Source organism: Chiloscyllium plagiosum, chromosome 25, assembly GCF_004010195.1.
Source record: "Chiloscyllium plagiosum isolate BGI_BamShark_2017 chromosome 25, ASM401019v2, whole genome shotgun sequence".
In the NCBI taxonomy this organism is placed as follows: Eukaryota; Metazoa; Chordata; class Chondrichthyes; order Orectolobiformes; family Hemiscylliidae; genus Chiloscyllium; species Chiloscyllium plagiosum.
This window is the reverse complement of record NC_057734.1, coordinates 2,917,562-2,918,291: the sequence shown is the minus strand read 5'-3', so window position 1 is coordinate 2,918,291 and position 730 is coordinate 2,917,562. Positions and strand designations below refer to the sequence as shown.

The 730-nt window shown below is 53.8% G+C and overlaps 1 protein-coding gene across 1 annotated transcript in view; it reads right to left on the bottom strand.

Moving 5' to 3' along the window:
* The window catches only part of galnt9 (polypeptide N-acetylgalactosaminyltransferase 9), a 268,597-nt gene that overhangs the window by 95,049 nt on the left and 172,818 nt on the right, over nt 1-730 (bottom strand). The window lies entirely within an intron of this gene.

Here is a 730-nt window from a genome sequence, read left to right as displayed (position 1 = left end):
AGTGAGTGAGCACTGAGTGAGTGGGCACTGAGTAAGTGAGTGAGCACTGAGTGAGTGAGTGGGCACTGAGTGAGTGAGCACTGAGTGAGTGGGCACTGAGTGAGTGAGTGAGCACTGAGTGAGTGAGTGGGCACTGAGTGAGTGAGCACTGAGTGAGTGGGCACTGAGTGAGTGAGCACTGAGTGAGTGGGCACTGAGTAGTGAGTGTGTGGGCACTGAGTGAGTGAGCGGGCACTGAGTGAGTGGGCACTGAGTGAGTGAGTGGGCACTGAGTGAGTGAGCACTGAGTGAGTGGGCACTGAGTGAGTGAGTAGTGAGTGAGGGGGCACTGAGTGAGTGGGCACTGAGTGAGTACTGAAGAGTGAACACTGAGTGAGTGGGCACTGAGTGAGTACTGAGTGAGTGAACACTGAGTGAGCGAGCACTGAGTGAGTGAGTACTGAGTGAGTGAGTACTGAGTCAGTGGGCACTGAGTGAGTGAGTACTGAGTGGGTGGTCACTGAGTGAGTGGGCACTGAATGAGTGAGCACTGAGTGAGTGAACACTGAATGAGTGGGCACTGAATGAGTGAGTACTGAGTGGGTGGTCACTGAGTGAGTGAGCACTGAGTGAGTGAGCACTGAGTGGGTGGTCACTGAGTGAGTGAGTAGTGAGTGAGTGAGTACTGAGTGAGTGTGCACTGAGTGAGTGAGTAGTGAGTGAACACTGAGTGAGTGGGCACTGAGTGAGT